The sequence below is a fragment of the Salmo salar genome, chromosome ssa25 (assembly GCF_905237065.1).
Source record: "Salmo salar chromosome ssa25, Ssal_v3.1, whole genome shotgun sequence".
Classification (NCBI taxonomy): Eukaryota; Metazoa; Chordata; class Actinopteri; order Salmoniformes; family Salmonidae; genus Salmo; species Salmo salar.
In genome coordinates, this window is record NC_059466.1 from 37993514 (window position 1) to 38006035 (window position 12522).

A 12522-nucleotide genomic window follows, 5' to 3' on the forward strand; every position below is an offset into this window, starting at 1 on the left:
TCTAGTGTGTCAGGGTATATGTGTGAAACACCCAATCTGCCAGAATTAGCTTACATTGTTGCACTGGCATCCAACACCAAAGATGGGAGTAATCGAGAGGACTGTGTTCCTCTATCACAGGTGTAGGATCTTTTAAATTAACAAAAATGATTCTACAAGCAGTTGATACAACAACAGGAAATTAGCTTCAAGAGCTTTGTCAAAATACTGATGGACTCAACTAACAAAAGAATGGACAATCTGACCAAAGAGGTCCAAGCCCTTAAAAACAGTTTGCAGTAGTCTAGTGTGCCAGGGTTTATGGCAGGGGAAACGGTGTTGCAGTAGTCTAGTGTGCCAGGGTTTATGGCAGGGGAAACGGTGTTGCAGTAGTCTAGTGTGTCAGGGTTTATGGCAGGGGAAAGGGTGTTACAGTAGTCTAGTGTGTCAGGGTTTATGGCAGGGGAAACGGTGTTGCACTAGTCTAGTGTGTCAGGGTTTATGGCAGGGGAAACGGTGTTGCAGTAGTCTAGTGTGCCAGGGTTTATGGCAGGGGAAACGGTGTTGCAGTAGTCTAGTGTGTCGGGGTTTATGGCAGGGGAAACGGTGGTGCACTAGTCTAGTGTGTCGGGGTTTATGGCAGGGGAAACGGTGCTGCAGTAGTCTAGTGTGTCGGGGTTTATGGCAGGGGAAACGGTGCTGCAGTAGTCTAGTGTGCCAGGGTTTATGGCAGGGAAAACGGTGCTGCAGTTGTCTAGTGTGTCAGGGTTTATGTCAGGGGAAACGGTGTTGCAGTAGTCTAGTGTGTCAGGGTTTATGGCAGGGGAAACGGTGCTGCACTAGTCTAGTGTGTCAGGGTTTATGGCAGGGGAAACGGTGCTGCAGTAGTCTAGTCTGTCGGGGTTTATGGCAGGGGAAACGGTGTTACAGTAGTCTAGTGTGTCAGGGTTTATGGCAGGGGAAACGGTGCTGCAGTAGTCTAGTGTGTCGGGGTTTATGGCAGGGGAAACGGTGATGCAGTAGTCTAGTGTGTCAGGGTTTATGGCAGTGGAAACGGTGTTGCAGTTGTCTAGTGTGTCGGGGTTTATGGCAGGGGAAACGGTGCTGCAGTAGTCTAGTGTGTCAGGGTTTATGGCAGGGGAAAGGGTGTTACAGTAGTCTAGTGTGTCGGGGTTTATGGCAGGGGAAACGGTGTTGCAGTAGTCTAGTGTGTCAGGGTTTATGGCAGGGGAAACGGTGCTGCAGTAGTCTAGTGTGTCAGGGTTTATGGCAGGGGAAACGGTGTTGCACTAGTCTAGTGTGTCAGGGTTTATGGCAGGGGAAACGGTGCTGCAGTAGTCTAGTGTGTAGGGGTTTATGGCAGGGGAAACGGTGTTGCACTAGTCTAGTGTGTCAGGGTTTATGGCAGGGGAAACGGTGCTGCAGTAGTCTAGTGTGTAGGGGTTTATGGCAGGGGAAACGGTGTTGCACTAGTCTAGTGTGTCAGGGTTTATGGCAGGGGAAACGGTGCTGCAGTAGTCTAGTGTGTCGGGGTTTATGGCAGGGGAAACGGTGTTGCACTAGTCTAGTGTGTCAGGGTTTATGGCAGGGGAAATTGTGCTGCAGTAGTCTAGTGTGTCAGGGTTTATGGCAGGGGAAATGGTGCTGCAGTAGTCTAGTGTGTCAGGGTTTATGGCAGGGGAAATGGTGCTGCAGTAGTCTAGTGTGTCAGGGTTTATGTGTGAAACACCCAATCTGCCAGAATTAGCTTACATTGTTGCACTGGCATCCAACACCAAAGATGGGAGTAATCGAGAGGACTGTGTTCCTCTATCACAGGTGTAGGATCTTTTAAATTAACAAAAATGATTCTACAAGCAGTTGATACAACAACAGGAAATTAGCTTCAAGAGCTTTGTCAAAATACTGATGGACTCAACTAACAAAAGAATGGACAATCTGACCAAAGAGGTCCAAGCCCTTAAAAACAGTTTGCAGTAGTCTAGTGTGCCAGGGTTTATGGCAGGGGAAACGGTGTTGCAGTAGTCTAGTGTGTCAGGGTTTATGGCAGGGGAAAGGGTGCTGCAGTAGTCTAGTGTGTCAGGGTTTATGGCAGGGGAAACGGTGCTGCAGTAGTCTAGTGTGTCAGGGTTTATGACAGGGGAAACGGTGTTGCACTAGTCTAGTGTGTCAGGGTTTATGGCAGGGGAAATGGTGCTGCAGTAGTCTAGTGTGTCAGGGTTTATGGCAGGGGAAACGGTGTTGCAGTAGTCTAGTGTGTCGGGGTTTATGGCAGGGGAAACGGTGGTGCACTAGTCTAGTGTGTCGGGGTTTATGGCAGGGGAAACGGTGCTGCAGTAGTCTAGTGTGTCAGGGTTTATGGCAGGGGAAACGGTGCTGCAGTAGTCTAGTGTGTCAGGGTTTATGGCAGGGGAAACAGTGTTGCAGTAGTCTAGTGTGTCAGGGTTTATGGCAGGGGAAACGGTGTTGCAGTAGTCTAGTGTGTCAGGGTTTATGGCAGGGGAAACGGTGCTGCACTAGTCTAGTGTGTCGGGGTTTATGGCAGGGGAAACGGTGCTGCAGTAGTCTAGTGTGTTGGGGTTTATGGCAGGGGAAACGGTGTTGCACTAGTCTAGTGTGTCAGGGTTTATGGCAGGGGAAACGGTGCTGCAGTAGTCTAGTGTGTCAGGGTTTATGGCAGGGGAAACGGTGCTGCAGTAGTCTAGTGTGTCGGGGTTTATGGCAGGGGAAACGGTGCTGCAGTAGTCTAGTGTGTCAGGGTTTATGGCAGGGGAAACGGTGCTGCAGTAGTCTAGTGTGTCGGGGTTTATGGCAGGGGAAACGGTGCTGCAGTAGTCTAGTGTGTCAGGGTTTATGGCAGGGGAAAGGGTGTTACAGTAGTCTAGTGTGTCGGGGTTTATGGCAGGCGAAACGGTGTTGCAGTAGTCTAGTGTGTCAGGGTTTATGGCAGGGGAAACGGTGCTGCAGTAGTCTAGTGTGTCAGGGTTTATGGCAGGGGAAACGGTGCTGCACTGGCAGGGGAAACGGTGCTGCAGTAGTCTAGTGTGTCAGGGTTTATGGCAGGGGAAACGGTGCTGCACTAGTCTAGTGTGTCAGGGTTTATGGCAGGGGAAACGGTGTTGCACTAGTCTAGTGTGTCAGGGTTTATGGCAGGGGAAATGGTGCTGCAGTAGTCTAGTGTGTCAGGGTTTATGTGTGAAACACCCAATCTGCCAGAATTAGCTTACATTGTTGCACTGGCATCCAACACCAAAGATGGGAGTCATCGAGAGGACTGTGTTCCTCTATCACAGGTGTAGGATCTTTTAAATTAACAAAAATGATTCTACAAGCAGTTGATACAACAACAGGAAATTAGCTTCAAGAGCTTTGTCAAAATACTGATGGACTCAACTAACAAAAGAATGGACAATCTGACCAAAGAGGTCCAAGCCCTTAAAAACAGTTTGCAGTAGTCTAGTGTGCCAGGGTTTATGGCAGGGGAAACGGTGTTGCAGTAGTCTAGTGTGTCAGGGTTTATGGCAGGGGAAACGGTGTTGCAGTAGTCTAGTGTGTTGGGGTTTATGGCAGGGGAAAGGGTGTTGCAGTAGTCTAGTGTGTCAGGGTTTATGGCAGGGGAAACGGTGTTGCAGTAGTCTAGTGTGCCAGGGTTTATGGCAGGGGAAACGGTGTTGCAGTAGTCTAGTGTGTCAGGGTTTATGGCAGGGGAAACGGTGTTGCAGTAGTCTAGTGTGTCGGGGTTTATGGCAGGGGAAACGGTGGTGCACTAGTCTAGTGTGTCGGGGTTTATGGCAGGGGAAAGGGTGCTGCAGTAGTCTAGTGTGTCGGGGTTTATGGCAGGGGAAACGGTGCTGCAGTAGTCTAGTGTGCCAGGGTTTATGGCAGGGAAAACGGTGCTGCAGTTGTCTAGTGTGTCAGGGTTTATGTCAGGGGAAACGGTGTTGCAGTAGTCTAGTGTGTCGGGGTTTATGGCAGGGGAAACGGTGCTGCACTAGTCTAGTGTGTCGGGGTTTATGGCAGGGGAAACGGTGCTGCAGTAGTCTAGTCTGTCGGGGTTTATGGCAGGGGAAACGGTGTTACAGTAGTCTAGTGTGTCAGGGTTTATGGCAGGGGAAACGGTGCTGCAGTAGTCTAGTGTGTCGGGGTTTATGGCAGGGGAAACGGTGTTGCAGTAGTCTAGTGTGCCAGGGTTTATGGCAGGGGAAACGGTGCTGCACTTGTCTAGTGTGTCGTGGTTTATGGCAGGGGAAACGGTGCTGCAGTAGTCTAGTGTGTCGGGGTTTATGGCAGGGGAAAGGGTGTTACAGTAGTCTAGTGTGTCGGGGTTTATGGCAGGGGAAACGGTGCTGCAGTAGTCTAGTGTGTCAGGGTTTATGGCAGGGGAAACGGTGCTGCAGTAGTCTAGTGTGTCAGGGTTTATGGCAGGGGAAACGGTGCTGCACTAGTCTAGTGTGTCAGGGTTTATGGCAGGGGAAACGGTGTTGCACTGGTAGTCTAGTGTGTCAGGGTTTATGGCAGGGGAAACGGTGCTGCACTAGTCTAGTGTGTCAGGGTTTATGGCAGGGGAAACGGTGTTGCACTAGTCTAGTGTGTCAGGGTTTATGGCAGGGGAAATTGTGCTGCAGTAGTCTAGTGTGTCAGGGTTTATGTGTGAAACACCCAATCTGCCAGAATTAGCTTACATTGTTGCACTGGCATCCAACACCAAAGATGGGAGTCATCGAGAGGACTGTGTTCCTCTATCACAGGTGTAGGATCTTTTAAATTAACAAAAATGATTCTACAAGCAGTTGATACAACAACAGGAAATTAGCTTCAAGAGCTTTGTCAAAATACTGATGGACTCAACTAACAAAAGAATGGACAATCTGACCAAAGAGGTCCAAGCCCTTAAAAACAGTTTGCAGTTCTTCCAGGGACAGGTGGATGTCATTAAAGCGACTTGCAGCAAGATGACAACAAACTGTAAGTCCTCTCGAGTTGACATCAGCACTCTCTTTGAATCATTGTTACCAATGACTGGGAAAACAGACTATCTAGAGGGACAATCCAGGAGGAATAACATCGTTGTGTATGGCATAACAGTCTTCACATGAGAACTGGGCAGAGTCTGTGGAGAAAGTAAGAAAAATGATCAGTGAAAAGCTGCAGATGGATCATATGAAGATTGAGGTGGAGCGCGCCCACCGGTCTGGAAAACATGTAACCTGCCTAGGTGACAGACCCAGGATGATAGTGGTCAAGTTCCTGAGGTTTAAAGACAAGATGGCTGTTCTGGAGAGACCTGTGAGAACTGTCGGAGGCCCCTGATTGATGATTAATTGAAAAAAATTGAAAAATGATATGGTTCAAAGATATTATGCAATAGAGGTATCAGGCTGCTCATCTGATTGGTTGGCATACTGTAAATTGTAACTACACTTAACACTTAACAAACAAGATAAATGACAAAACATAATGGAAAAAGACTATGGAGTACCTTAAATGATATGATGAGCAGAAAACCCAATTAATCTCCAGCGTTCATTGAAGTTGCTCGGTCATTTATAATATAACCTTTAAATTTTGCCAATAATTTCAGTGACTATTTCACTAGTAATGTGGAAAAACACAAAAGTGAAATCACAACATTGAACAGTGAAGCATCTATTTTTGTATAAAAGATCTAAAAATGGAAGAGAAGGATTGCTGTTTTGAATTTGGTCAAGTTAGTGTTGGACAGGTGGAAAAACTATTGTTACCCATTAATAATGATCAGCCACCAGGTACGGTATAGACAACCTTGATGGGAAACTATTGAGAATGGAAGCAGACTGTATTGCCATCCCTATTTGCCATGTCTTTAACCAAAGCCTAAAGGAGTGTGTGTGTCCACAGGCGTAGATGAAAGCTAAAGTCATTCCACTGCCTAAAAATAGTAAAGCACCATTTGCTGGCTCTAACAGCCACCCAATCAGTTTGCTGCCTGTTCTTAGTAAACTGATGGAGAGGATTGTGTTTGACCAAATACAATGCTATTTTTCAGAGAACAAGTTAACGACTGACTGTCAGCATGCATATAGAGAAAGCACTCAACTTGTACTGCACTGACTCAGGTAACTGAGGATTGTTTAAAATAAATGGATAACAAGATGATAGTTGGAGCTGTATTGTTAGATTTCAGTGCAGCCTTTGATGTTATTGATCATAAATTGTTATTGAAAAACATTTTTTTTACATCATCTGCCGCCATCACTGGGTTGGAGAGTAATTTATCCAATAGAACCCAGTGTTCTTCACTGGAAGCTTCTCTAACATCAGATATGTACAGTACGGTGTCCCTCAGGGCAGTTTCATCAGGCTGTTACTCTTTATTTTTACTAATGATTTGCCGCTGGTCTTAAACAAAGTGAGAATGTTTATGTATGCGGATGATTCTACAATACATGTCAGCACCCAAAGACAGTGAGCTCATTGAAATTCTAAATGAGGAGTTACAGTTAGTATCAGAAAGTGTGATTAATAATAAACTGGTCATAAATACATATACAACTAAAAGCATTGTATTTGGTTCAAAACATTCTGTAAGACCTTAACCTCAACTGGAGTTGTGTATAAATGGTGTGACCACTGAGCAAGTTGAGGAAGCTAAACTCCTCAGTATAACATTGGAGGGTCTCAAGGCGCAAAGCGAGACCCAGATGCAGACACAGGAGGCAGATGGTTGGAGTCTTACAATGTTTATTAATCCAAAGGGGTAGGCAAGAGAACGGTCGTGGACAGGCAAAAAGGTCAAAACCAGAACAGAGTCCAATCGGTACCGAAGGGCAGGCGAATCAAGGTTAGGGCAGGCAGGATGATCAGGCAGGCAGGAAGGTAGTCCAGATTCAGGCAGGGGTCAAAACCGGGAAGACTATAAAAAGAGAATAGAGAAGGAGTACGGGAAAAACACGCTGGTTGATTTGACTAAACATACAAGACAAACTGGCACATCAATACACTGGGGAAAATAAGCGACACCTGGAGGGGGTGGAGACAATCACAGGAACAGGTGAAACAGATCAGGGCGTGACAGAGGGTCAATTATCATGGTCAAGTCATATTGACAAAGTTGTTGTGAGGATGGGAGAGGTATGTCTGTTACAAAATGAGTTTTTGACCCAAAAATCAACTGTACTAGTTGTTCAGGCTCTGGTATTGTCCCATCTTGATTATTGTCTGGTAATATGGTCAAGTGCAGCAAAGAAATACCTAGCGAAGCTGCAGCTGGCTCAAAACAAAGAACCACTCCTTCCCCTTAACTGCACATACAGAACTAACATCAACAACATGCATGCCAGTATTTCCTGGTTGAGGGTTGACTAGAGATTCAATTCTTCTCTTCTAGTTTTTATTATAAATATTACTGCAATGAAAATTCCAGTGTCTGCATAATCAAATAACATTCAGCTCAGACACTCATACATACCCCACCAGACATGGCACCAGGGGTCTCTTCACAGTCCCCAAGTCCAGAACGAATTCACGGCAAAGCACTTGGAACTCCATTTCATCTCCAATAACTCAAGCAAACAGCAAAATGACCTTTAAAAAGGGATTAAAAAACAACCTACGTAAACGGAAGGGACTGTGAGGGGACACACACAAACACACGCACACACACACACACTCTAACACACACACACACACAAACTCTAACACACACACACTCTAACACACACACACACACACACTCTAACACACACACTCTAACACACACACACTCTAACACACACACAAACACACACACACACAGACACACTCTAACACACACACACAAACACACACACACACAGACACACTCTAACACACACACACTCTAACACACACACAGACACACTCTAACACACACACAAACACACACACACACAGACACACTCTAACACACACACAAACACACACACACACACAGACACACTCTAACACACACACAAACACACGCACACACAGACACACTCTAACACACACACAAACACACGCACACACAGACACACTCTAACACACACACAAACACACGCACACACAGACACACTCTAACACACACACAAACACACGCACACACAGACACACTCTAACACACACACAAACACACGCACACACAGACACACTCTAACACACACACAAACACACACACACACAGACACACTCTAACACACACACAAACACACGCACACACAGACACACTCTAACACACACACAAACACACGCACACACAGACACACTCTAACACACACACAAACACACGCACACACAGACACACTCTAACACACACACAAACACACGCACACACAGACACACTCTAACACACACACAAACACACGCACACACAGACACACTCTAACACACACACAAACACACGCACACACAGACACACTCTAACACACACACAAACACACGCACACACAGACACACTCTAACACACACACAAACACACGCACACACAGACACACTCTAACACACACACAAACACACGCACACACAGACACACTCTAACACACACACAATTGTTTAGTTGTATTGTTTGTATAATTTTTGTTGTTGCATCGTTTGTGTATCGTTGTATTATAAAATGGTGTGACTTTCCTTGTCTATCAGTGTATCAGTGTTTTGTTACTTGTCATGTATTTTTTTTGGTGTGGACCCCAGGAAGAGTAGCTGATGCTTCTGCAAAACTTAATGTGGATCCAAATAAGAAAAACAATTACTGACAGAAGACTGTAGTGTACTGCACACAGTTTTACAGTCTACACTTTGTAATGTGTAAAAGTATGCCGTATATTTCCACTATGTGTAGCCTGGTTCTGCTAGCTTTGGGAGTAGTCTAATGTATTGAGGCTGTGTAGGGAAAGGAAGGACTGTAGAGCTTTGGGAGTAGTCTAATGTATTGAGGCTGTGTAGGGAAAGGAAGGACTGTAGAGCTTTGGGAGTAGTCAAATGTATTGAGGCTGTGTAGGGAAAGGAAGGACTGTAGAGCTTATTGGACTGAGCTGTCACCCCTGTAGATTTAAGAGCCAGCCAAACACACACACAAACATACACACGCACGCACACCTGCTGAGAAGGCAGAATCAAACTCTGGCAATCAATAAAACATTCCTTCTCTTAGTCCCTCTATCTCTCTCATTCTCTCTCCCTCTCTCCTCTCTCTCTCTGTATCTCTCTGTCTCTATTTTTTTTCCCTCTACATGTTATAAACAGTCTTTCGTCGTACTATAGCATACAGTACATAGTAGGATGATGTAGATTTACTTTGCTAAAGGTTTACAGTCAATCAAATTTCAATCAAATGTATTTATACAGCCCTTCTTAAATCGGTTGATGTCACAAAGTACTGTACAGAAACCCAGCCTGAAACCCCAAACAGCAAGCAATGCAGGTGTAGAAGCTCGGTGTCTAGGAAAAACTCCCTAGAAAGGCCAGAACCTAGGAAGAAACCTAGAGAGTAACCAGGCTATGCGAGGTGGCCAGTTCTCTTCTGGCTGTGCCGGGTGGAGATTATAACAGAACATGGCCAAGATGTTCAAATGTTCATAGATGACCAGCAGGGTCAAATAATAATAATCACAGTGGTTATCGAGGGTGCAACAGGTCAGCACCTCAGGAGTAAATGTCAGTTGGCTTTTCATAGCCGATCATTCAGAGTAGCTCTACTGCGCCTGCTGTCTCTAGAGAGTTGAAAACAGCAGTTCTGGGACAGGTAGCAAGTGCGGTGAACAGGTCAGGGTTCCATAGCCGCAGGCAAAACAGTTGAAACTGGAGCAGCAGCATGGCCAGGTGTACTGGGGACAGCAAGGAGTCATCAGGCCAGGTAGTCCTAACACAGTATCCTAACACACCACTACATTAATGTGGATGCTACTAGGGCTATTGCAGACCCTATTACCGCCACACTGGCAGTCATGAGTCATGATCGCAGTAAAATTCCACCTGACGTTTGAGTCACGGTAATCTCCTCTTATGCTCTCTGGACATGCTTTGGTAGTACCCAACTTGCTAACAACCATCAGGTCCTAATGATCTGGTACTCTCTGTTGTCCCTCTGACCACTCTGACATCAGTGGAAATGCAATGGAAAGTCACATCAAACACATCAAAACAGTATCATGCTTTTAAAAAACTCTGCTCACTGTGATGATCCATTTGAAGAAAGACGTTCAACAGCAGGTTGAAGCTGAGTGTAAATATTCTTTTTTTATTGAACTAGGCAAGTCAGTTAAGAACAAATTCTTATTTAGAATGACGGCCTACCCCGGCCAAACACTCCCATAACGACGCTGGGCCAATTGCGAGCCGCCCGATCATGGCCAGTTGTGATACAGCCCGGGATCAAACCAGGGTCTGTAGTGACACCTAGCACTGAGATGCAGTGCCTTAGACCGCTGCGCCACTAGGGAGCCTAAACATGGTCGTTGTGGATGTTGTTTCAAATCCTAACACAACAAAATGGACAGCGCTTTCTAAGGTGATGATTAATTCAAAACACCCATATGCATATTAGAGCTTATGCATACGTGTAGGCTTATGAGCCCAAGACTGAAAAAAAAAACGTTATTAAAATGATTATTGTGCTGTTATACAATACATAGCCTTGCTCATATTACGCATGGAAGAAAAACATAAAACAAACTTGATTTAAGATATCTTTGGTACATAATTGGTCCAGCCTATACTCCAAAATTAAACAAATTTGAGACATCACATTTGAGTGTGGACTGTATTGTTATGCATGCTGGATGGACTGGTTGCTATCAGGAATCAAGGTAAGACCCAGATGCAGACCGTGTCGAAGTAACAATGTTTATTACAGCAACAGGGGTAAAGGTACAGGACGGCAGGCAGGCTCAGGGTCAGGCTCAGGGTCAGGACGGGCAAGGGTTAAAACCAGGAGGACGAAGATGGGCGACATCTGGAGGGGGGGTGGAGACAAGCACAAAAACAGGTGAAACCGATCAGGGCGTGACAATGCCCCCTCCCCCCAGGGGCACCACCTGGTGTCCTCCCTGGGCGCATACTTGATTGACCGGGGTGTCGGCGGTGGAAGTCGGTGATGAGGTCTGGGTCCAGGATGTCCCTAGTGGGGACTCTCCTCCGGGCCATAACCCCCCCAGTCAACCAGGTACTGGAAAACCCAGCCCTGTGGTCGAAGACTCAGGAGGCGTCTCACCGTGTAAGCCGGTTGGCCGTCGATGAAACGGGGGAGAGAGGTGGGCCTGGAAACAGGAGACAAAGGGCTGTGAGACATGGGTTTAACTCGGGACACATGAAAGGTGGGGTGTATACAACGGGTACGGGGCAACAGAAGACGAACAGCAGATGGACTAATCATTTTAGAGATGGGAAATGGGCCAATAAACCGGGGGGAGAGTTTGCGGGATTCCACCCGGAGGGGCAGATCCCGAGTGGATAGCCATACCTTCTGCCCGAGATGATACCGGGGAGCCGGGATCTGATGGCAATCTGCTTGTCGTCGATACCTGGAGGTGGTCTTGAGGAGGGCTGACTTGGCTCTCCTTCAGGTACGATGACCGAGGCGGACAAACATCTGGGCAGAAGGTACGCCGACCTCTTCTTCCTTCTCGGGGAAGAGCGGGGGCTGATACCCCAGGGAACATTCAAAGGGTGACATGCCCGTGGCAGAGCAGGGAAGGGTGTTGCGTGTGTATTCCACCCACACAAGCTGCTAGCTCCAGGTGGTGGGTTTGGCGGAGACCAGGCAGCGCAGAGTTGTCTCAAGGTCCTGGTTGGCTCACTCCAACTGGCCATTGGACTGGGGGAGGAACCCAGAGGACAGGCTGGCTGACGACCCAATGAAGGTGCAGAACGCCTTCCAGAACCGGGACAAGAACTGAGGGCCCCGGTCGGAGACCACGTCCACGGGCAGTCCATGGATGCGGAAGATGTGCTGCACCATGAGCTGGGCCATCTCCTTGGCCGAGGGTAGTTTGGGGAGAGGAATGAAGTGGGCGGCCTTGGAAAACCGATCGACCACTGTCAGGGTGGCAGTGTTTCCCTCAGACAGGGGGAGACCCATGACGAAATCCAGGGATATGTGGGACCAGGGTTGGTGAGGGACAGGCAGAGGTTGCAGAAGGCCAGCCGGAGCTTGCCGAGGAATCTTGTTCTGAGCACACAATGTGCAAGCAGCGACGAATGCGGAGACGTCAGGAACCATGGTGGGCCACCAAAAGTGTTGCAGCACAAAAGCCAGGGTACCTGCGGGAACTCGGGTGGTAGGCCAGTCTGGAGGAGTGGGCCCACTTCAGGACCACGGAGCGGACCGCGTCAGGCACGAACATCTGGTTATCAGGACCCCCCGGGGTTTGCCTGGAAACGCTGTGCCTCCCGGACCTGTTTCCCTATATCCCAGCTGAGTGCCATTGCCAGGCACGAGGTCGGAAGGATGGCCTCGGGCTCCGGGTTAATAGCCGTGGGACTACAACGGCGAGACAGTGCATCCGGCTTGACATTTTCGGATCCCGACCGATATGAGAGGGAGAAGTTGAACCGTGTGAATAGCAGGAGCCA

At 47.5% G+C, this 12522-nt stretch overlaps 1 protein-coding gene across 1 annotated transcript in view; it reads left to right on the forward strand.

Moving 5' to 3' along the window:
* Positions 1-12522, forward strand: part of LOC106586724 (interleukin-1 receptor accessory protein-like 1-B) — a 468880-nt gene that overhangs the window by 276095 nt on the left and 180263 nt on the right. The gene's annotated exons all lie outside the window — the stretch shown is intronic.